Source organism: Tasmannia lanceolata, unplaced genomic scaffold (genome assembly GCF_043159265.1).
Source record: "Tasmannia lanceolata isolate RefF3 unplaced genomic scaffold, GAP_Taslan_0.1 ptg000003l, whole genome shotgun sequence".
Taxonomy (NCBI): domain Eukaryota; kingdom Viridiplantae; phylum Streptophyta; class Magnoliopsida; order Canellales; family Winteraceae; genus Tasmannia; species Tasmannia lanceolata.
Genome location: NW_027518680.1, coordinates 17,916,593 through 17,942,052, shown reverse-complemented (window position 1 = coordinate 17,942,052; position 25,460 = coordinate 17,916,593). Strand labels below are relative to the sequence as shown.

Genomic DNA, 25,460 nt, shown 5'->3' with positions numbered 1-25,460 from the left:
GTGAGATTTCAACCTAACCTACCGGTGAGCTCTCACATCTATATTACATTATAAGGATTCCTATTCCTTATAATATAATATAAGGAGTAGGAATCCTTATAATACTCCAGCTACCCAAAAGGTCGCATACAACTAATCAAGATACGTTAAACATTTTATAAGGATTCCTATTCCGATACTCCAGCTAAAAAAGTGATTGGGATTCCTTCCTTAGAAATCTACATCTTCTCGTAAAAGCTTTGGCCATCCTTTCAAGATAGGTTCCCAGGCATTCATTTCCAGTGGGAGGTAATGTACAGTGAAGGAGATAATCTCCCTTTTGAATTTTGCCATCAATTTCGCAGTAATTGATTTGACTTTTTATGGTAAAAACACTTCCTTTTTTCCTAAGAAATTGAGGGATTTTGGAATAAGGAATCCTTCTCTTGTTCATTGTTGATCACATTTAATTCATTCAGTGAATGTGTTTTTTATGCTTTCGATGAATTTGATTTGATTTCTATTTAAATGCATCTTTTTTCTTATTATTATTACTTTTTAGTTGCCCTTTTTAATTTTTTTTCTCTAATTCCTCTACAAATTTTGTGCTTTGGGTTTTGATTTATGATTTGCAAAGATTTATTTTTGTTAGCCAATATTCTTCTGCGATAATTTCTCCTGCAGGTTGTTCAATCTTTCTACAATGTTCTAATCTATATATTGGAGAATTTATATGGTGGACGCCATGCATGCACATGAAGCCCCGAAAAACAGTATGGCTCACATTTTCTTATTGTTTATCTAATTACTGTTATACTGCAGTAACAGAAATTAGACTGATTCTCTCAGGCTTGTAAGATTCTAAGGGCATTTCGGATTTGACTCCGCTTGTGCATAGCGTCGTCAAATTAGTAGGACATTCCTACTGGCTTCATTGTATCTTGGAGGCAGTTCGCGGATCCCCTTTGCACACTTCTAGTGGGGGCGAAATCTGTCTTAAGGAAAGCGATTTCGCGCCTCGAAGCAAACTGGTTACTGCTTTTTCTTTCCAACAGATACATAATTATTTCTCTAACAATCTTAAGACACAGTGAACCTAGTGAAATAAGAAGAAGTAAAAGAGATAGAAGTGAAAAGAGTTTTGGTCCTGACTTTGTTACTTACCTAGTAGAAGGGACAAGAGAAAAACTCAAATCTTCTATAATGTTAGATTTAAATGTAGAAAGTGACCCTCAAACCTATACGGAAGCCATAAAGTCACAGGATGTCGCTTTTTGGAAAGAAGCAATTAATGACGAAATGGATTCTATTATGGGTAATAAGACTTGGTATTTAGTTGATCTACCACCTGGATCTAAACCTATTGGGTGTAAGTGGATCTTCAAAAAGAAGATCAAAGTAGATGGAACTATAGAAAAGTTTAAAGCTAGGTTAGTTGCCAAAGGGTTTACTCAAAAACCCGGAATTGATTATTTTGATACTTATGCACCCGTTGCTAGGATTTCTACCATTAGAGTCTTGATTGCTCTTGCTTCCATATACAAACTTCACATTCACCAAATGGATGTTAAAACAGCATGTTGTAAAGAGGCGGAATGGCTTCGGAATTTGTTATTGGAAATTCCGTTATGGCCTAATCCTATGCCATCGATTTATGTCCACTGTGATAGTCAGGCCACTCTATCAAGGGCATATAATCATGTTTATAATGGTAAGTCCAGGCATATAGGACTTAGACACAGTACTGTGAGAGAGTTACTTACTAATGGAGTAGTAACTATTGATTTTGTGAGATCAAGCCAAAATTTGGCTGATCCATTTACTAAAGCTCTTGCGAGAGATATGGTGTGTAAAACATCATTAGGGATGGGGTTAAAGCCATTACCAAATAGTCACCAATGATGGAACCTCGACTCAACACTTGAATAAATATCAAGTCTTGAGTTCAATGAGTCAAAGTACATCATATGGAGTGATTGCAAGCACTATAATATATATTATATTTCCATCCCAAGGTAAAGTGCTTGGTACCTGTAATGTATAAAAGGGAAAGGCTGAGCATTTGAGCTCTTAATAGACTTATAACAAAGTGTTGGAGTGTTATAGTTACAGGGGCACTCTTGATAAGTCCACCTATGTGAGTGTGGGAGTGGTGCCGCTTCCTATGAGACCTGGCTAGTTTCTAGAGCACTCATGAAACCAAGATATAGACACAAGGCCAATTCATGTGTCGGTTTTTTAGAAATTGCCTAAAGAGATAAATTCTTATGTGTGAGATGTGTCCGGTTAACCAAATAGAATCGCTAGTTCAAAGACATGTCTACTATGCAATTCTGGTTAACTTTGATGTGTTTTCACTAAGTAAAGGTTCAAATCGAAAGATACCTTTATTTATGCATAAAAATTCCAAGCCTGATGAGAAAATCTTTTTTGATTTTGAAAATGGTGGGGGATTGTTAAAGATTTTTCAAAATCAAGTGTTTTTGGTCAAAACAATTTTTGGAAAATATTTTCTTTAAGTGTGTTTTGGAAAAAGAAAAACTTTTCTTTGGAAATAGTTGCTTTTTGCAAGAGAAAGAGAATAGTGTAATGTAGTTGAAAAGATAGTCCCAAATCGGATGAGAGAAAAGAAAGAGAAGGGCTTATAAAGCACTACACTTTTCTATTACTTGTTTGATTGCACATTGGGTTGAACCCATGGTTGGACCCGCGGGACGGTGCAACGCACCGTTCGCGCACGCGCTCGCGCACACGCACCCACGGCGTGGGCAATGGGCTATAGGGCGCATAGTGGCGCTTTATTGGCGCTTTTTTAGGCGCACTTTGCACTTCGCACGCCGCATCGTAGCGAGGAGCGATTGGAGCCTTTAATTTTTCCAGATCTGATCTGGACCGTTGGATCTAGACGATTGTGGATCGGTCTAGTGGGTGGGCCGAATAGTTCAAAGGCCCATCAAGCCCAAGCCCAGTGTCGAATAGTTCGATTGGGTTGGGCTTTGATTCGAGCACAACGGTCGGCCCAGCGGGCCCAGTGCTCCAACGGTCAGTGGGTGCAATCCACTGGGTTGTGTCCCTTCCCAACGGTCAAGGATCTAAGGGGTGCGATCTGTACCATAGATGGATCATCTAACGGTTAGATGGGAGGACGGGAATTTAAATATCCCAACAGACTCTCTAGGATTGATCTGGTTCGTTGAATCGCGTATGGGCGCGATCTAACGGCCAGAATTCAAACCGATCTGGAAAGACTCTATACAGGGGTGCTTTTCACACTGAAAAGACACCAGAGGCTCTATAAAAGTTGCAGAACCCAACCATTTCAAAGAACAATCGAATTTACCCATTTCTGGATAAATTCTTAAGACTTCTAGTGCATTATACTCTCTTTCTTGCTCCCACCAAAATTCGTTTTACTAAACTATTTTCTTATTGTTTATCTAATTACTGTTATACTGCAGTAACAGAAATTAGACTGATTCTCTCAGGCTTGTAAGATTCTAAGGGCATTTCGGATTTGACTCCGCTTGTGCATAGCGTCGTCAAATTAGTAGGACATTCCTACTGGCTTCATTGTATCTTGGAGGCAGTTCGCGGATCCCCTTTGCACACTTCTAGTGGGGGCGAAATCTGTCTTAAGGAAAGCGATTTCGCGCCTCGAAGCAAACTGGTTACTGCTTTTTCTTTCCAACAGATACATAATTATTTCTCTAACACTTTTTGGCCCATCAAATGGACGGTTTGGTATATATCATCCTATGGTGTACGCCATACAGTGCTTTTTTAAAAATATCGGTCTATATGGGCTTGAACCGTATAAAATCTCCCCTTGCTAAATAAACTGCTATGTGTTGTACAAATTGTATGTGTACCACTCTTTCACGCTCCTCTCTCTCTCCCGTTTCTTCTCTATTTTCTTCTTCCTATGCATGGCACAGGGTTGCATACTAGTATACAATATAGAGTTTTTACCTCTTACTTTTGAGCATTTCCTTCTTATTCCCACCTATTTAGGAATTTGAGAAGGATTTGAATAAATTTGGTAAGGTTAGTGTAACAAAAAACTTGCAAAACTGATTATTAGAATTAAAATTACAATCAGTTTTGGACTCAAGCAGTTCTCAAAAGCCAAAACAAATAAGGCATAAACACAGTTTTGAGTCCAATAATCATTTTTACTCAAAATCAATTCCAAAAATCAAAAATGAAAAAGGCCCAAGACTAATCTCATACTCAATAGACACCGATTTTAACGCCTAAAAAGATCAATGATCAAATTAATTTAGAAAAAAAATGATTAAAATCATCTTTTTGATCCAACAGTTAAGATCTTCTATTAGGCACGAGATTGCACATATATGTAGGTGGCCTACAAAATCGACAATTTAGACCAACCATATCTTCCCACGTGTATAGTGGGCCCCCAACTACAAAAGCGTAACACTCTTCCTGATGGCAGCGAATAGAACTAGTTAGTTAGAAGGGAAAAGTACGGAATGTGGGCCGATGTTTAGTGAAATTACGGATTACGGGCATTTTTAAAACAAGAACCAAAAAGGGCTGAGCTTCGAAATGGGGTGGGAAAAAGACCCCAATACCCTTCGGACGGTGTCAGGACTCCTCGTATGTTGGTCCTTATCATTCTCTTTTTCATTATTTTACTAGTTTCTTCGGAGGGAAAACCCCTTGTATTTAATGCAAGTCATCCCCATTTACGTTTGGCGCACTGCACGAGGTTTCGTTCGGTTGTCTGAATGTATATTTGAACCGACAGAAGCGTGGGTTCGTTTAGATCCTGGCCGTGGGAAATTATTGCAAACGGAAGGATGCTTGACACATCGTAAATAAACTTTTCGGAACGGTGGCGCCTTTTTGATAGCTAGTTTAGTTTGGATTTGAAATTTTCGTTTGAACCCAGAGTCCCTTCGGTTCATTTAAATCTTGGCCATCGCTAATACGCATAGATGGACGGATCAACGACACATGGACATAGAATGGAACGGTGGCGTCCTTTACTAATACCGCCATGTTGAACCTTGCCTAAAATTTTCGGTGCCGTTATGCCCCTATGTCCCAATCCTTACATAGTGATGAACAAAACATTTAGGTGAGGTGTCCAGAGCCTTTACGCCGGCTTACCTAATAGTCACACCAGCATGATGTACGTTAATGCCGACGTACCAATTTTGTACGCCGGCGTACCCACTATGTAAGCCGGCCAACTTAAACTAACGCCGGCGTATCTAGTAAATGCCGGCGTACCAGGTGTGATGCAGTGGCGTACCCTTACTGAAGGCCGGCTTATTTCAGTGGCGGAGGTGAAATTTATCCAGTTAATCACTATCTTCTAATTTGTTTCCACCTTTATCCAAGTAATGAATCTGGTTTGGTTTTTTTAACCTTTAAATTATCTAGAGAACCAATTTGGTACTTAGTGGAGTTTAATTACCTAGTAAATTGTGTTATGGTGAGAGAAAGATACTTGATGGGTGATGTAACCAGAACATAATATCAAATGGATTTGGCCTTGACACATCAACAGAACAAAGAAGAATGGTATGATTAATCAATTATCTATACAAGAACAGGTGTGGACAATCAGTCATCTACTACTACACATCTTCTAACAGTCAGCTTTCCAAACATTTGTAATCAACATCTCTACTACCTACATCTTATAATCCCCGAGGAATCTGTAATATTGAAGAAGAGAAGCTACATGTGGCTGCATTCTCAAATCATCTCAAATGTTCTCTCCACGCGTAGGCGACGTATATCCTCCTGCCATAAGATACAACTGTAAGTACTCGGCTATGAGTAATTTCTTTGTATGCTTCTAAGAATTAGTACCTGTGTGAACTCGAATTGTTTGCAGTGGCATAGAGCTTTTATGAACTCGATGATAAACACCCCACAGTCGACCCTACCAATACAAATTGTAGCAGTTGATATTATGTAACCTGCACCTGAAAATAGATGAAGAGTATATTGTCTTAATGGTGCAATAGGAGTACTCACGCATTTTCTTGCGTTGGTCTTCTTGTTTCGACGGTATCTTCCCACATATCCGCTGCATTAAAATATTTTTAGAACCCTCCTAAAGAAAGTAATCTGCATGCTGAGATTATTGAGAAAATCCATCCACACGCACTAAACTATGGAATATCACTATGCAGGAAACCTACCATTCCCCTTGCAAGCTTCCTATTGTGAGCTCTGGCCAGTGAATCATACATTATATACTTTCCTTCGTTCATACTAACCATTAATAATATCTAGTGTTTCCCGTCCCCTATTGGGGTTAGGATTCTGTCCACCCCATTCATATCGCTTAGGAATGAATTGATGATGGTCGCATCTTCCTTACCATGCTTCACAAGCTCCTCAAAATCATGGCAATTAAAGGGCAACGCATAAGCATGGGATACAAATAGAGGCTATCGTAATGGTAAAGCATTCAGGTGCAGAACTTACTGAGACATAGGTAGGGAGGCATACGCATCGTTTGTCCATTGCCTTAGACATGGAAAGATTGCCGTACACATTTATGACCTTCAAGGGAATGAGATTTATAGTAGAATGCTAAATGAGATAAATTATTTGAAATATGCATTGGCGATATATATGTAAGCCCTTAGACTTGGGAACTTACCGAGCTGTGGACTAGACCCTCGGGATGATACAAGGTCCCTTCTACTGGTAATTTGTAGAGTATTACTAAAGAAAGAATCAAATTGTTTATTGTACGCACTATGGAACAGAGTCAATAAATTGTGTTATGGTTGTAATTTACATACTCGAAGTCGCTGCTGAAGTAATCGGAGATAACTTTCTCCTGAGTGTGGGGATCAAGTAGGTCATATGTCAGTTTCTTCTCCGCCCACGATGTTATGTGTTGGATCGTAAATTTTGTACTGACATCCCCATCTTCCGATGATTCCATTTGTGATTCAACGGCCTCTTCCCCGTGTTCCGAAATTTCCATTTCCGGCTCAACCACATGCTGGCCGGCCTTAGACAAATCCATCTGCATCTCAACCGACTGTTGGCCATCTTCCCTTTCCTCGGGAATGCAGTATGCATCTGTCTGCACCATCAACCAAGTGTTTGCTTAGCTTCATTGCTTAAGTACCGGACGACAGAATGAACAACATATATTATCTTTCATTTTATGCTCACCTGCCCTTCGAGAGTTGTAAGTAGATGGAGCTCACAATCATCTGGAACTATCTCCGCTGTCACCTAATAGAGAGACAATTACTCAAAATTCAAAATTACGTAGCTCGCATAAGGAAATAAGATAATTAATAACAATGTTTGATTATTATACCTCGTCATCCTGCAGCCCTCTCACCATCTCCACTACATTGGCTGGTTTGCGTTTAGATTTTGTTTCTTCCCATCTGAGGAATCTAGGATATTTGTTGTTAGCACCGGTATAGGTCGTGAGGTGCTCGTATAGCCAGACCTTTCAATAAGAAATAAACAAGTGAGGGAGAGGGTATTACAGTAGATATTCATTTTACCTAAGGGAGGCAACAGTTCGGTGTCGGTTCAATTTGACCCCCAAACCGAAACGAACATGCTTACCTTCAAACCGAAACTGAACCGAACCGAAATCGAAACCGAAACACTCCAAACCGAACCGAACCGAAACCAAACCGAAACCGAAATTTGAATCTGTTTGTTTCTACTGAACAGAAACTGAACCGAAATTTGAATCGGTTTGGTTTAACCAAACCAAAACCGAATTTTTGGTTCGGTTTCGGTTCGGTTGATTTTGCCACCCTTAATTTTACCCCTGTGGTTTCCACTCTTACCTGCATACACTAGGTGCAGCCAGGGAGGTAAACCTCCTTTTTGGATCCTCCACTGCATGAGATCCTATCAATGCCGCGTATTATGTACTGATGCACGGCCTTTCCCCATGCATAGTTACCTATAGTAGTCAGATCATCCACAAATCTAACGAATTTGTAGTTTACAGCGTAGGCTGTGTCGGGAAACAAGAACGATGAGAAAATATATAAAATTAATAACTTCACGGCGGTTTCTGGCTCACGATCTCTCGTACTCTTTATTGAGTACAATATATGTACACTAGTTATGTGTTTAGTCGTACTAAAAAACCGAATATGTAGTGGAGATTGCACGGGCTGGGTCTCCAAAGAAACTTCTTCTCCGACGCTGCTGAACCCTGATATTACGCTAATATCTTCTGCGTTGAATGGAATATATCTCTCCCCTAGTTTAAAGGCCTTAGTCTCTTTGTTCCATAGGAAAAGCGTAGCAGCCATTACTCCCCTATGAAGAGTAATATCAGGAAATGTAACCATGTGTGCGAAGGGGGTTTTATTAAGTACAACCTAGGCCGGTGCTCCAAGGTTCGCCTCCACTACCCCATCTTGCAATTTACTGGTGGAGTATCGTGACTTTACGGGCGGAAGATTTACCAGTGCATCGACCTTAGCTAACATTTTCCTTCTTCCCTCAGCAGAAGACATTCTTCTTTTCTTTGTCTGGAACACCTGAAAGAGACCATCCATGTTCACATTAACCCGCAGACCAAAGAAAGAATGAAAAGCAGGAAGAGGATAGCCTTACAAATTGGTAAACAATGTTGGAGCACCTGAAGAGAGAGTTCTCTCCATCTTTACACAGAGATCTCTAACAGCGTCTGCGTCCTAGGGAATATATCTCTCCCCTAATGTAAAGGCCTTAGTCTCTTTGTTCCACAGGGAAAACATAGCAGCCATTACTCCCCTATGAAGAGTAATATCAAGAAATGTAAACATGTGTGCAAAAGAAATTTTGTTAAGTACAACCTGGGCCGGTGCTCCTAGGTTCGCCTCCACTACCCCATCTTGCAATTTATTGGTGGAGCATCGTGACTTTATGGGCGGAAGATTTATCAGTGCATCGACCTTAGCTAACCTTTTCCTCCTTCCCTCAGCAGAAGACATTCTTCTTTCCTTTGTCTGGAACACCTGAAAGAGACCATCCATGTTCACATTAACCCGCAGACCAAAGAAAGAACGGAAAGCAGGAAAAGGATAGCCTTACAAATTGGTAAACAATGTTGGAGCACCTGAGGAGAGAGTTCCCTCTGTCTTTACACAGAGATCTCTAACAGCGTCTGCGTCCTAGGGTTTCTGGCTTCTCGCGGTCTGTGGAGTATTAGGGTTTGAATATGTACAAGTTGGGTTCTAAACCCTTTATCGACGGTTCGAGTATTTAGTAACAGCGCCGGTATCATGAATTTCTCATCTACGAATTTACAGTTCCACTGGCGTACCTCTGATAATCGGCAGCATTAAATGATATACGGTGGCATTATGATTATCCGGTGGCGTACCTAATGTAAAAATTTTAAATGGCAATTTTCGGCGGCGTAATTTTAACCGGGGGAATACCTATTCAATTAGTAGGGGAATTTTCACCTGGTTTGCAAACGCAGGCCTACCTATTGTAACGGTGGCGTACCAGTTGAATCGGTGGTGCCCGTTCCGTAAATTTGAAATTGTTGTCATTAGGGTTTGAACGGACAACGATGGCGTACCTATTGTAAACTGTCGTTCTTTAAGAGACGAACCCACTTTAGGGTTTTAAAGGTTCATGGGTTCTATCTTCCTAACCATATGAAGTGTGGGATTCTTACAGCCAATATTGCATTTTTCAAGCTGTCAGATACCATCCCCTGATCTTTCTTTGTTGGTGGGGTGAGCTGAGGACCATCTTGCTTGTAAAACCGATTGAAGCTATGAAACGGAAACAGACAGACGATGCAGCCACCTGGGCAGAAGTACAGGTGATTTGCTGCCTCTTTGTATATGGAATATATATCCTATGGAAAAAAGCATACTTATCCACAGTTTCTTGTACCACTTTGATAATACAGGGAAGAGAAAAAGTTAAGTACGTGATGTCTAGATGCTCTCCAAGAAATTTCCTCTCGCATCTTAAGGGTCTACAATTAGAGCTTAGGGATGTTCACTGTGATGCACTGTATAGAACTCCATTCGGACATCTATTTCATCTCGAAGGCCTTGTATTACATAAATCTATACTGACAATGCAGGTTTGTGGGATTGTGAGACTAATTCGATTAGATTAGGTGGTCAGCTAGTTCCATTTCATGTATACGACGTTGCATTAGTATTAGGCCTACATATCAGTGGCGAAAGAGTACCGATGAGACGGAGCCGCAGTGCAAATATGCCTAGGTGGATGTTTACCAAACCATCTGTAAAAGCGGACGAAATATGTGAGAAAATCAAAAGTTTAGTACGCAGCGATAAGGAGGACAATATTGATTTGGCTGTTAAAATTCTGTTGTTGCTCCTGTTCAGTACATTTCTCTTTAATCAGACTGACCACAAGGTGGATGCGTCATTTTTCCCTTATATAGACAATTTTCAAAACATATCAAATTTTGCATGGGCATACGCTGTCTACGAGTACCTTCTTCAATCTATAAACAAAAGTGCAACCGGCAAAGGTCATCTCGCCGAATGCTCGATTGTCCTTCAGGTAAGCCACTACATTATGGCGAATCGAACAGTGCAATTGTAAGATCTTACATGAAAATCTTAAAACGTATATGCGCATTACTTCAGGTATGGTTGTTTGAGCATACTAATCTGTGGAGTTGCAATCACGCTGGAGCGACCCACGAATATTTAAATGGAAAGGTATTGTACACAATAGGAGGTCTGAGCATAAACAAATGTTTACGTTGGTGAAGGAGATGCAGTTGGGTGACTCCCAGGTGAGGCATCACAGTACTTAGTTAATCTAATGTGCATGTTTTATTTTGTCTTAGCATTTGCTTGCAATCAATGACTAGGTCATCAAGGTTCTACCACCGACTCCACATGAGGTTAGGTTTATGCCTCCATTGCGCATGAAGGCGAGATTTGCAACATCGTCACTGATATTACATACATTTCATCCTTCGGTAATGTATCATCGTCACCGAGGGGAAGCGGATTAGTCGAACCCTATAACAAATGCTGACAATCTTATGACCCTTGCTTCCGTTGCGTATGAAGGCAGCGATACTACAGATGAACCTAATGACAGTCTCGTCCAACAGGAAACAACGGCTGACAGTGTGTATGACCTTCATCCAGAGTTGTTACAAGAGAGGTTGCTAAGGAAAGCTGCGGAAGCGAAGACTTTGGCAATGAAGGGAGAGCTACAGGCAATCAAATCACAATATGAGGAATACAATCGGAAGCTAAGTGAGCTAGTCAGAGAAGTAAATGTGCTTAAGGAGGGGCAAGCCCAACTTAATCGTGTCGAAAGAGTAGAAAGGGAAGCACACACTATTGATCGGTCAGATAGAACAGTAGTGTTTGAGGGGCTGCAGATCCATGAGTCCAGTCAAGATGAGATGTTGGACGCCTTTTGGCAGTAGGAGAAGGGTAAGGATGAACTAAAAACCCCATGTCTTTTTCTGTTTTAATGCTGTTAAGATTTGAACGAGATATTGGTAATGTATGTACATCGATTGAGCTATCTTCTTGTCTTTTATAGGGAAACAATAGTAGATGGAGAAAACGATTTTCTAATGAAGTGCCATCTTATGACCCTCTATAATTTAAACAGGCTTGTTATAGATTCCGTGAGCATTAATGCCGACCGATTTCCTGTAGGTCATTGATGTTTATGGTGAGCACCTTAATCGAATGGATGAAAGCGGAGCACCGGGTAAGGGTCGGTGCATTACCCTTCAGTGCCGCCTTGAGGTAGGTGAAAGCCACCATTGGTTGCCTTCTAACCATTTTTATAAATATCCATTCCATGGTTATTATAATGACTACCTTGTAAATGCAGACAAAGCTAAATCAAGCCAACCCCCCACCATGCCATCTCTAACACCAAACCTCAGGGGTATAGACCGGGTTCCCATTAATGACATCAAACGAATACTTCTTCCGATAGGCGTCATAGTACATTGGGTTCTTCTTCTGGTAGATATGGAATGCAATGCATTCGTAAAGTTCGAGTCGTTGGGCTTAGAAGGCACCCAACCTGTGGAGAGTGTTGTAAGTGTTCCCTATTATTAATCATATATTGCTTCCCATCGAACATTGGAAAAAACCATACTAACATTATATATAATCAATGCCGGCACAGGTGAATGTTTTAAGATATACTAAACAAACCGTTGAAAAAATCCCGCAGAGTGGCCAATTATGATTGCAAGAAAGCAACCATTGCAGAGCAACCAGTGAGTGTATTTAAAACGATTCTCTCTATGATATGATCTCTCCTACTGAATCTTAAACATGCGTACCACATCTTTGCATGCAGATATGATTGTGGGGTATTTGTGATGAAGTATATGAAGTGCCTACTGATGAACCGTGACTTTTCATTCACGGCCGACGACATACCCCTTATAAGACGCACCATATGCAATCAATTTTTGTCCGGGGCGTACGAAAAATATAGGGTATAGGATGATGAAAGAAGGATGATTTATCTGTATGTATTCAACTTCCGGCAGCAATTTTCCTGCCCCCTATTGCAATTAAGAGAAACAAATCATCCAACATTGTTAATGTACATGCCTATTTCTACCATTGATCATTCATCGTACATTGTCATTCGTAGTCAATATTTTGCTATTACATGAAAGTGAGTTCACTAACTGGTGCCAATTCTTACCCGTTTCTAACGTGGCGGCCCAAATGACGCCGGCGCTATTGTAATAAAGCCGGCGCTATTTAAAAATGTCGGCATTATTACCGTCATTTAAACATGCAAGAGTAGGGTTAAGACCATGGTCACCGCAGGAATTTACCCACACATATTCTGATTTAATTCACCGACTACAATACTAACACTCATGAAATTTACCCAAATATTTTCTACACAGACATCTCTATCGTCATACCAACACACATGGAATAACAGTCATGTACCCAAAAAGTTAATATTTATATAGATTCAAAATTCAAACAAACAAAGTTCATATTTATAAAAAGTTCATATACAATCTAAAACTAGGTTCGGTCCGGTTCGGTTTAGGGGGATTTCTGGAACCGAACCGATGCCATCGGTTTGGAAGAATTCCAAACCGTAACCGAAACGTTTGGGGGGTAGAACCGAACCGAACCAAACCGGTTTTGACCGGATCGGTTCGGTTCGATTCACGGTTTATCCGAATCCAAAACACAAGGCAAAAAGGGCTGCAAATGTGACAAATCCAAATCAAAATCTTCTTGGAAACCAAACGATTTCTTAATAGTGTAAATGTAAAGGGCTGCAATGCATAGTTGCATACCTTATTACCCAAGGTTTGAAGAAGAAGAGGCTTTTGATCCCCCTTGAATGAAACCCTAATAAACCAAACCCAAAACCTAGTGAGATAATGGAAGAACCCTAATCAAAATCAAATGAAATAGAAATAGAAAGAAAAGAACAAACAAAATGAAGAAAATGTACCCAATCTTCTTCTTCTTCTTCAGCTAAGGTTTTTTGTAGGAGAAAAAATTCGAGATTTTGTGCAGCCCTATACCCCTATCCCAATCAGATTTTGTACAGCGGGAGAGAGTAGAGAAGTCGTCGTCTGCTAGGCTACTAGGGTTTTGAACTTTTGGTTGAGAGAGAGAGAGAGAGAGAGAGAGAGAGAGAGAGTGGAGAGTGGAGAAAGAGTAGATATTTCAGACTTGAGACAAATCGCATCGGCTAGGGTTTTCAGCGTGAAATTCATGATGTTTTATATTTTTCGCCCCTTTAGTTAGTTGGGACACCCATCTGGTCCTCTTTCCAGTCATAGATACACTAGATTTGGGTGTGCCAAGTAAAGAAAAGGGGCTGATATATGTGAGTTATATTTTTCGCCCCTTTACTTACTTGGACACCCATTTGGTCCTCTTTCCAGTCATAGATACACTAGATTTGGGTGTGCCAAGTAAAGAAAAGGGGCTGATTTATATGATTAAATAAATAAAACAAAAATGGCAAAAATGCCATCGGTTCGGTTTGGTTTTTTCGGTTCAAATTTTTCTAAACCGTGACCGAACCGATCCAATCGGTTTATGAATAACGGAAACCGCGACTGACCAATGGCACTAAAAACCGAACCAAACCAAACCGAAATGCCCGGTTCGGTTTGGTTTATCAGTTTAGACGATTAAATGTGCAGCCCTATCTAAAACTCCTCCACCTTGGGACAAACCTGGGAGCCATCCTCAAGGATGGCGACCCTGGTCATCGGAGGAGGGGGATGGGGACGACGGTGAGGGGAGGGGGACGACGGCTAGGGGGAGTAGGGGGATTTCCACTGGGTTCCTCGATGATAGGTCTCAACGAGCGTGTCCTCTTCGCCACCGGCGGTCCAATGTACTGCCAGAGGTATTTACTGTCTGGTAAAGCCTCCACATCAACTAAAGGGAATCCTGGCGGGAAGGAGAGGTCGTAATTTCTTTCGAATGGTTCTCCAACCATTGTTCAGAGAAGGGAGTTGCAGTAGTTGCAGACGGTTCGAGTGGGATGGGAGAGAAGAACCCAACTTACATTTATTTTATAATAAGTTAGTGACGGTTCGGGCTTACCGCCTCCTAGAACAACGCATCATAATGATATGCCCTTTCCAATCAAGTCATTAATTCTAGATAGGTACGCCACCGGTACGATATACAGCGCTACGCTATGTGGCCGCCATAAATAACATCCGTTGGCGCACTGCACGAGGATTCTTTTGGTTCGTTTGATTGTCAATTGAATCGATAGAACGGCGGTGCCTTTTTAACAGCTGGTTTGGTTTGCATTTCAAATTTCCCTTTCAACCCAGTATACATTTCTGGTCGGATACACGACACTTGGACATCGAATTGGAACGGTGGCATCTTTTAGTGTTATCCACCATTTTATTCATTCGAACTCTTTCATATCATCTCTACCGTATATTCCGGTGGAGTACGAAAGAGCCGGTGGCGTACCATTTACTAAATTTACCCAGTTTATGAATATCTTCTGATATTTATCCACCTGTAATCCAGGTATTGAATCCAGATAATAATTTTACCCAGTAATTACTCGGTGAATAATCATGGACATTTTGTATGGGATGCTTCATTTGTGATGTAACCACAAGTTCATATCGAATGGATTGGACCTAGACCACATGAACATAACAATTTAACAGTTGTATTAATCTCAATCATATATAGTTGTGCTTAATTACATAGTTGGGCTTCAAGGCCAAACTCTATGAAACAAAAAAAAGTAAACAGAAAACAGTTGGTTGATAGTGTAGCGACTGAGATTTCTATACAACTGGCAAAAAGGTGTTTCCGGATCCTTAGGAAAGAGTTATAGAGAAGGACTTCTCCCCTCCTCGATTACGAGAACAGGGTGAAGGAAATCACTCGGCAAGGTGTGCCTCGGGAGAAACCTCCGATTGTGAAGGACCAGCACCCATGGATGAGCCTTCGAGCAGGGCCTTCAGAACCGCGTTCTCTTCCTCCAGGAGCGCGACCTTCATCTGGAGGTCACACACCTCATCCCCCAGTTGGAGGAACTCGGTGGCGAATTCCAGACCCCGAGTCTTGGCGCATCTCACCGATCGTCGGAATTCTCCAGCAAAGGCTCAGATTCGTTTCTTGCAGTACATCTCGCACGTGTCCGGGGATGGAGCACGAGATTTCGAGGAACCTTCCTCCGGCTTCTTCCCAGTCACCGAAGGGGGGGCTGGGAGTTTAGCCTCCGACAAGGAGTCCACGTCTACTATTAAAGCCTCAAAGAGCCCTGGTGTAGAAAGATCGAGGTCTTTCGCCATTGTTGAGAAGAGAGTTTGGGACGGTTCGAATGGGATGGGAGAGAAGAACCCAAGGCACAAAATAAATAAACTTAAGGTGACGGTTCGGTTTGACGGCCCTGGAACAACGCCTCATAATGATGGCGCCCTTTCCAATAGGTACGCCACCAGTACAAAATATGAACACCACCTGTACCCTACGATGGACAATACAAATAGTTACAACATAGGTACGCCAACGGTACATAAACTGTGTGCCACCGAAAATGAATAGTATACGCCACCGGTATAATGTAGATACGCCACCGACACAATGCAAATGCAAGAAGAAGGAATCTGCATACAGAATGGACCAACAAACGAGGATGATTGACATCATTTCATAAGGACCAACTTCCAATGAGTCCAATTTGGTCCTGATGGTGTCAGAAGGGTATTTGGGTCTTTTTCCCACCTCGAAGCTTAGCCCTTTTTTGGTTCGTAATCCATAATTTCACTAAGCATCGGCCGCATTCTGTACTTTTCTCTAGTTAGAACTTAGAACTCCCCCGCTCCCTTTGTAAATTTGGGTTGTTTATGGGACGATGATAAATTCACACCCCCTGTAGGATATTTCGCACCACTGTAACGTGAACTAATATGGCTGTCTGGCAGACTGTAAAGCTTTTTTTCACATTTAAGTGGTGCGAAATATCCTTACTGGGGGTGCGAATTTATTATCTCCCTTTTTTTTATGGCTTCTCTTTCTCTACTCGTTCTCGAACCCTAGTATCGCCCTGTACGAAGATCAAGTAGGACTCATGGTGCGCGTGCTCTCACTTTCTAGTATTAATTTGTTTGAATTTCTGTAGATTTTTGTTTCTGCTGGATTAGGGTTCTACTTATATGTTGGTAATGCTGACCTTGATTCTTTTATTGACGGTAATCTTGATTATTTAGAACAAGGTTTTGATAGATCTTGCTCTTTTTTTAATCTTCTGTGAACTACCTATTTCATTGATTTTTCTATTGTCTTCAAACCAAGCTTCCTTTGGTTTCTACTTCAAAATATTCAAGGAATTTTTATAATCTTCGTTTTTCTTTCTTCAAATTATGAAGAAAGTTTAAGGAAGTGATGTTGGAAATTCTCCGGGTTCTTGATTGTGAAAAACAAGTACATGCCTTTCTTCAGGAAAGCTATGAATAAGATCACCAACCTTCCTCATTCTTCAAGCTGATGTAACCAATGTTATTGGGGTCGCCCTCCGACCCGCGATCCAGGGTCGTCGACCCGAAACATGGGTCTTTTGCGACCCGGATCGCAAAAAATGGCGACCCGGGCGATGACGATCCGCGGGAAAGGTAGAGATGCATAGAGAGAGGGAACACTTCGGTGGACTAGGAACAGAGAGCTACGCAATAGTTTATTAGTTTGTTTATGTTTTTATTTCAGAACTGGGTAGTTATTTTCTGATATGTTGGTACTTAATCATATTTTATATATTATGGATTGGATTGGAATTGGAATTGGAATTTTGAATATATATGAGTGGCATACACGAGACTTTTGGTTTTATTTATTAATTTACACAATAGTATGGACTATAGAATGATATTCTTGTTAAAATATATGAAATTATATAGAGAGAGTACCAGAGCGACCCAGATTTGCACTCCAAATTGACCTGCGACCCGAAATAGCGAACCGACTTAACCTACCCCGATCGTACCGTGTACCGGGCTACCATCGTACCCCGTTCCCATTCCTGTTCCATGTACCGGAACGAACCGCGTTCCAAGTAACCTTGGCTGTAACTGAAAAACCACCACATTTCATTACACATGTCAACTGGCCTATATTTCCATTAGTCCTTTGCTTCTTGGGCTTGACTTTCTTGCCTTTCTCACAACTGATATTCAAAACTCTTGTTCCGAAATTGGGTCGGCTACCCTTATCAATCAGATTCACACACGTTTTGTAGCTACTGTTGCACCTAAAGCTGCCGCCGAAATTGGATCAGCTACCCCAGAGGAAGCTTGGTTTGTTTTGTATCTGATTGATACTGTAACTGGTCACATAATCTACCGCATGACCCATCTTGGTGCACACGGCCTTATCCACGCTGTAAGTATTATCTTCATTTCCATTTGTGTCACAACTGCTAATGTTACACTTATACGAATTGATTTTGCATTCGGAATTATCAATTATCTCTTCAAAGGTTCTTAGTGAGAACTGGGTTGTTTATCACTACTTCAGAATCTTCACCCATTTCTTCAGATTCTCAATCAGAGGTGATATTGAAGTCACAATATCGTTAAAACAATGGCTGTGGGCAAGGGTATTACTTCTAAGAAGCTTCTGATCAGAACCATAGGTGACCAGGTCCGTTAAAGTTTAAACTCCACTCTAGTTTTCAGAGTGATCATTGGGTTTAGCTCTACTATAGTTTCTTCATCTAACTCAGCAATTTTATAAGCTGCTCATTTTTTTCATGTATCTTTGCTCGTGTGCATGCACTAATTGATTGGAAAGAAAAATTTTACAGGTACTGGCACTAGATAAACATTATCTAGATCCTCATCGATCTGCAAATTGCACACGAGCAGAATGAGGAGGGGATTATGCTGTTGACAGATTCATTGCCCGTCATTTCTCAGATGCCTTTGCCTTCTTCTTACTTTCTTCCCTTGCTGCTTAAGGGTCTATCCAATTGCGTTCTTTGCTGTGGAAAGGAAATGGAAACAGCCTTTTTTTCCCGTCAAATGCAGTTGACTAGGTGTTCAGTTGCCATCTTGGTGTCCCTCGGAATCTGATGTGGAATCCTTGTCGGTCTTTGTCCGCTAACATGGCGACCCTCTTTTCGCCAAAAAATATCCATTGGGTTTTGTGACCCGAGGAACGCAACTAAACATAGCCTAAGATGGTTATCTGCTTTAATAAGCACGGGACAGAGATACTATGTCCTTCAGTTTCCTTTTTCATCATTTGTATGAACATAAACATCACTATGATCTGAATGTGAGTCTTAAGAACCTTACTCTTTTGGTAAACTACCAACAATTACCTGGATACAAGGATGTTTTGAAAAGGGTAAAAAGTGAAGTAATATTCTTAATTTGTCTTGAAGAAAAATAATACCCTCCCCTTTTTGAAATTGTAAACTCGCCTACCATTCAGAAAAAAATGGAAAAAGAAGAAGAAATTGTAGACATTTCCCTGGGATATAACTAGATTGTTTCGATACTCAAAATGCATTGGGATAAAGTTGAAGATAAAAGAATGGCAAAAATCTATGGATGAGGAAAGCAATTTCAACAAGGTGGAGATTCTGAGTGCTCTGGAGTTTTTGGAAGAAAGAGAAGGAGCTAGTTCCCTTTTGAATGCTGAGAAAGTGAAAAGATTGGAACTTCTGGAACAGTATAAGGAAATTCTGCGTAGAGAAGAGATTAGGTGGCGTAAAAAATCGAGGGTCACTTGGCTTAAAGAAGGTGACTGGAACACAAAATCCTTCCACAAAATGGCGAATTCAAGGCGGCGCACCAATACTATTTCGAGTCTGGAGGAGGGGGGCTCGCTAATTGAAGATTTGGGCTTAATCAAACAGAGGATTATTGAATTCTACTGTTCTTTATATACAAAATCGGTGGAATGGTTGCCGAAATTGGAGGGGATTCAATTCAGATCTATCAGTCTTGGACAACGAATTTCCTTGGATCGAGACTTTATAGAGGAAGAAGTGGAACAGGCTATTTTCTCCATGGCAAAAGACAAAGCTCCGGGCCTGGATGGTTTCCCAATAGCTTTCTTCCAAAGGTTTTGGGGTATCATGAAGAAAGATATTATGGCGTTCTTTCTAGAGTTTCAAGAGAAAGGCATAATTAGTGAAGCGGTCAGAGCAACCTTCATAGCTTTGATACCATAAAAAGATGGGGTGATAGGGATAAAAGATTCCATACCAATCAGCCTAATCCATAGCGTTCCAAAGATCATCTCCAAATTGCTTGCTCGTAGAGTGAAAAGGTGTATGGGGAACATAATTTCCCACTTTTAGGGAGCCTTCGTGGACTCTAGGCAAATTCTTGATGGGGTTTTAATAGCTAATGATATTATAGACTCGATCAAGAGAAGCGGCAGCTCAGGTCTGATTTTCAAGATTGATATTGAAAAGGCCTATGATCATATTGATTGGGAAGTTGTCGATTCCATTCAAGATCATATGGGCTTTGGGAGTAAATGGCGAATGAGGACGAAATCGGTAATATCGAACAATAGCTTCTTAGTACTTATTAATGGCTCGGCAGGAGGTTACTTTAAGAGTTCCAGAGGGCTTCATCAGGGTGACCCTCTAGCTCCTTATCTTCTCATCATGGTGGTGGAGGCACTTAGCCTAATGCTGACCAAAGCCAGGGAATCTGGGTTGATCCAGGGTTTGTCTGTGGGACCAAGAGCTAACAGGATTACACACCTACAGTTTGCAAATGATACACTCGTGTTCCTGCAAAATACCCCTCAGGCTATCCCTAATGTTAGAAGAATATTCAAGTGGTTTGAGGCTATTTCGGGTCTCAAAATTAACTTTGCCAAAAGTATTCTCTTGGGAATTAATATGGAGCAGCAGAAGGTTCAAAATCTGGCTGCATCAGTTGGCTGTATTGCTGGGGTTTTCCCGGTGTCTTACTTAGGCCTGCCACTGGGCTTTGGTTTCCCATCGGCATCGCAATGGGACCAGGTGGTTGAAAGGGTGGAATGGAAACTTGCCACCTAGAAGAAAAAATAATTATCATTAGGGGCAAGAATAACGATGATAAAAGCAGCCCTAGCCAATATGCCGGTGTACTTCATGTCGCTCTTCAAAATCCCGGTGAAGGTGGCCTCACGAATAGAAAAATTACAAAGGGACTTCCTTTGGGATGGCAATGGGGAATCCAAGAATTAAGGTACCTAATGAATTGGGATACAGTAACCAAATCCAAGCAAGACAGTGGTTTGGGAATTGGGAAATTAAGACTGCAACAAATCACTGCTAGGAAAATGGCTCTGGCGATATGGTAATGGAAAGATGGCTCTATGGCATAACGTGGTTGACTCAAAATATGAGATGAAAAAGGGGGACTGGACTATTAAAAAACCGACTACTGGGAAGGGATCGGGTTCTTGTAAGTCTATATGCTCGGTGAAGGATGGTTTTGATTAGAGAACTAGATACAAAGTGGGAAAGGGTACTGAGGTAAGATTCTGAAAGGACCTTTGGCGTGGTAAATTGCAGCTCTATATTGACTACCCAAGGCTATATCGGCTAACCAAGAGGCTATGGTGGCGGAATACTTCAAACGAGAAGGAGAATTTGGAAAAGGCTTTTGGGACATTCTTTTACGAAGGAATCTCAAAGATGAGGAAATACGGGACCTCGAGCATCTTCTTTTACAACTACAAACGATGTACTGCTCTAAATCAACAGATGATGAGCTACTATGGGCATCGGAGTCGAACGGTATGTTTATGGCCAGATCTTTTTTGCGGAACTGAATGCAGGTTAAAAGTCGGATAAGAGGCGTATTTGGAAATCGCAGGATCCACCAAGAGTGGTGACTTTCGGGTGGACACTGGTACATAGGAAGATAAACACTTGCGACCGCCTGACAAAAGCGCATCAGCCTTGCAACCATTTGTGTCCTCTGCCGTCAACATGAAGAAACTAACCTGATGTTGCACTGCCCTTTCTCCTATCAATTATGGATGAGAGCAATTGGCGCCTTTGGAATGTGCTGGGTTTGCCCAAGTTCAATTAGCTCGCTCCTCATCTACTGCGAGGAGGACCATTTGGAGAAATAGGTAACCTTTTGTGGACCACTTTTCCCTATGCTATTGTCTGGAACATATGGAAGGAGTGAAATAGGCTTATCTTTGAAGATCGTAGCAGAACCTTGGGGAGTTTGGTGACGGATATCAAAGTAGAACTTATTACATGGGCTAAGAACAAAAAGAAATTACTCTATGGTGTGGGGGACTTGATAAGGAATTGGTGGGCCATCATCTGAGATAGAGGGATACAAATTAAACCCAAACCTAAATGGATGGCTCCACCAAGTGGGTGGCTCAAACTTAATTTTGATGGAAGCTCGGTAAGAAATCCAGGAAGGGTAGGAATTGGCGGTCTAATAAGAGATGATAAACAATCTACCATTATGTCTTTCTCGGGTCCAGCAAGGATTTGTGATGAGAATGAGGCGGAAGTCAAGGCCCTTCTTTTTGGTCTACGATGGGCATATGAGAACAATCTGGGTTCCTTAATAGTAGAAGGGGACTTGACAAATGCAGTGGGTTGGGCTTCAGGTACTTCAAAAGGGCCCTGGCGTCTTCAGGATGAGAGATAGCGGAAGTTCTTGACCTTATAAGGTTGTTGAACCCATAATTTAGCACCAGAGAAGATCAGTAAATGAGGAGGCGGACGTGTTAGCTAAAGCAGGAGTCTTAAGGGAGGAAACTATAGTTCTTACATCTTTGTAATCCTTTTAAGGATTGTATTTGGACTTGGATCCACTTTTGTAATATGGAGGGGACAACTTGTCCTAAGCCACTATTCAGTACAATGTCAATTTTCAAAAAAAAAATTACCCTGTGATATAACTGGATTATTTCAATACATGATTTTAAAATTTCAATGAATTACCCTGTTTCACAGAAAAGACTATGGAAGTGGAACTATCCATTTTAATTACATTGCAAATTTCTTCCTGCTATGAACTAAGCTTTCGGTTGTCATATATCAATAATTGGGTCTTTTTCAAGTATCAAGCATTGCTGTCTAGTTTCACGTTTATCATTTAATATGGCATTGTTTACTTCTTCAACCAGAGCTTTCCCACCCAAAGAAATGGTAGGCCAAATTTTATGCAAGTTATTGGCATTGGTTTCTCATTGTCCTTTTGTAATGTTGTCAATATTATTTCTGGGTATAGGTGATTATCAGCATCTGTGGTGCCCTGTCATTATTTTAATGTGGTGCATAAATGTCCCTATCACTTTTGAAGAGCAATATCCAACCCAACTGCTATCTAGCATCTATTTCCTACTGGGGCGTTTTAAATAGCCAGATAGTGTAGTTGAGAGTGACCAAATAAATTTACGTTGTTTGGCTTTCTTGGTTCTTTTTGTCCATGGATTAAATTATCAGTGAAGACAGAGGCATGTTGCTTGATATGTAGAGGGAATAAAACAGTTTGTATTGTTCGGTACAACTCTACTTATCCAGAAAAGTGCATTGTATTGTTAGATACAATGTTTGAAAAAGACTTTATGCTCGATAAGTTTTGGATTTTGAAGGGTGTAATACGTACAGAGTAAATCATACTGTAAACCATGTGCTTACTATACTCAAGCTCGCTACTACTAGCATGTCAATGATTACAACATTGAGGACTATGTTGGATGCACCACAGAATGGGTTCATTTTATAACTATAGCTGAAAGCAAACTGAATTTGGGGTCTAGTACATATGCGTTTCATGGTTAGATATGCTTATTTGATCCCAACTTATCTGCATGAAAAAGAGAACAACTAAAAAGTAAGACAAGTGTTATTTGAGTGCATTATCTTTATAGTATAGTTTTTGCTTAATAGTACTTTAGTTTATACTGTTATGACAATTTTGTTTGCAGTCCTATGCCACACACTCTCTTCAAGTGGGAGGGCTGCGAGGTTAAGTAACTATCCCTGCAATCTTTGTAACATGGGTATTGTCAGAGAAAAAGGAATTTCGAGAGAAATGGAGGTGAGTCATCTCGACTTGTCTCTCGTTCTTCATTTTCTCACTGAAGTTTTGTCTTTTCTCCCATGTATCACATTTTTTTAGTTTTGATAGGTTTCTCCCAACTATTATTCATGCCCTTATTCTGCAACAAGCTATGTTTTCTCATGGTGATGCTTGGCAATATTGTGCCTCTGTAAAGTCTCCACATGTGTGGTGATTGGTGTATTGTACCAACCAAGGAAAGCATTGAAGATGGTAAAAAATGAGCTCACAACACCTTCCAAGTAAGTAGACTGACCATAGAGGTCCAAGTCTCACTGCCTATCAGTCCTCTCCACTGCCATTCTCTGGCATTGATTTTGAAATCCAATAGTTGCCATATGGTCTGTAAAAAATCCCCTTTGGTAAATGCTTGAGTTGCTTTCAATCTATCAGAGAATTGGACTGATATTCTATCAATCAAAGTTCTCTAGAATTGGACTGATATTCTATCAATCAAAGTTCTCTAGTTCCTTGCTGGGGGACCAGAATTAAACCATTTCCCAATCCCTCACGAAATTCCAATAACGACATCTATCAAAAACGTGGTCACTTTTTCACCTCATGCTACTAGAAAAGCTAGGCTTCCTGACAATGCCACCACAAGGTCTCAGATCTAGACTTCCTCTTATAGTCCCCATCACATTTAGTTTCAACCTACTGATTGGCTCTGTGGGAATTAATCATTGGGCAGAGGCTCTTGATGTCAGATGTGGACACTGTCTCTGATAACTGTAATATTAAATGATTGAATAGTATAGGCAAGACAAAATCTCTGGAGGTGGAAAAGAAATACGTCAAAAGATCTCCCAAATCAGCTATCAAAATGCCCCATAATTGCATTCTAGATGATTAAATCTCATCTCTGCCTCTGCAACTCAATATTCTAATTACCTCAAAGATATCCCAAATCAGCTATCAAAATATTAATAACTCATCAATGTCATTCTAGATGCTTAAAGCTCATCTCTGCCTCTGCAACTCAATTTTCTTCACTAAATATGCATTGGTTGCACCCGATCATCCAAATTGCAAACGGGTTTTTATTTTATCAGTTATTGAGACTTCTTACATCCAGTTTCAGGCAGTCTGACAATTGAATTCGGAGCTGACATTATTGTCCAGGACCACCATTTCTTTTCTTTTCTTTTCTTTTTTGAACAGCGGCAGCCATTTTTTTCTGTATCCATCATTTTTTCTGTATCGGATGGCACCCCACATAGCTAAAAAAAATCCTGACCATGAGACGACGAGCCAGTTGTATATATATTTTCTCCAGCCTCAGAGTAAACTAGATCAGCTGATCATCTGAAATAAGATAAATGTGGAGTGAGATGACCTCTGGCTTAGGTTTAGTTTTGTGAAACTACCAATTACTCTAATAGCTTAAGCTGTTGGAGAAGGTATTGTTATTTTTTCTTTTACACTTTAACACTCCCCCTCACGTGTGGCTCCTCTTTTTTTGGGTTTGCCTACACGTAGCACATGTTGCCCCACTTTTGGCTTGACCATTGCATGTGGATTTTTGACATCAAGGATGTTTGATCTCAGGACCTTTGCTTTGATACCATGTGAAACTACCAAATACTCTAATAGCTTAAGCTGTTGGAGAAGGCGTTAATTTTTCTTTTAGACTTTAACAAGTTTCAACCAAACAGGTGTCTTCCGTAGGAGAGAGCATTCATTGTTTAGGTTTAGTGTCCTAATTTCAGATTTAGACAGACATTCTCTGATTAAAAGATTCCACCAGAGTTGATCCCAAAATAGCATAACAAAGCAACTTGGATGACCCTAGGTGTCCATAGTTGTGACATCTAAGGCTTGAGAGTGAAATTGTCATCCAGAGTAGAAAAGTTATTCAACTATGTAGTCCAGACTCCCTGTATGCTTAGTTACCAGAAAGTATCTAGGTAGCTTTTAGATCCCCTAGTGGAGGTGG

The 25,460-nt window shown here is 40.7% G+C and overlaps 1 long non-coding RNA gene across 9 annotated transcripts; it reads left to right on the top strand.

Moving 5' to 3' along the window:
• The first annotated feature begins 16,268 nt into the window (after positions 1 to 16,268).
• Positions 16,269 to 23,705, top strand: LOC143853150 (uncharacterized). Of its 9 annotated transcripts, none has more exons than XR_013237040.1 (3): positions 16,269 to 16,551; positions 17,372 to 18,113; positions 23,391 to 23,705. It is a non-coding gene; the product is annotated as an uncharacterized LOC143853150 (long non-coding RNA). The 9 variants fall into 9 exon arrangements; XR_013237033.1 differs by having other exon boundaries at positions 16,920 to 18,113; XR_013237035.1 differs by lacking the exon at positions 16,269 to 16,551 and having other exon boundaries at positions 16,559 to 17,852; positions 18,009 to 18,113.
• Positions 23,706 to 25,460: the final 1,755 nt, after the last annotated feature.